This window comes from Penaeus monodon, chromosome 15 (genome assembly GCF_015228065.2).
Source record: "Penaeus monodon isolate SGIC_2016 chromosome 15, NSTDA_Pmon_1, whole genome shotgun sequence".
In the NCBI taxonomy this organism is placed as follows: domain Eukaryota; kingdom Metazoa; phylum Arthropoda; class Malacostraca; order Decapoda; family Penaeidae; genus Penaeus; species Penaeus monodon.
The window spans coordinates 32,208,244-32,208,515 of NC_051400.1; positions in this window are offsets into that span (position 1 = coordinate 32,208,244).

Here is a 272-nt window from a genome sequence, read left to right on the forward strand (position 1 = left end):
AAAAACAAGCAAACTTGCCACCATTTCCCCAAGCGACCAACTCACCCGGAATCAGGACACAGCCCTCCACTTTCTGCCATCCTGTGGCTGTGCAGGTGATGATCTGACTGACAACATCGCCATGCAGATGGTACTTGTCGAGACATGTTGCAGTTACGTTGTCCCCGATGTACCAAACAGCTGTCTCGTCCCAGTCGGTTGTGGCATTGCCGACTGTAGGTTCGGCTATGCATACTGTTGATGAGGTCTTAATATGGTTTTATTAATTCATG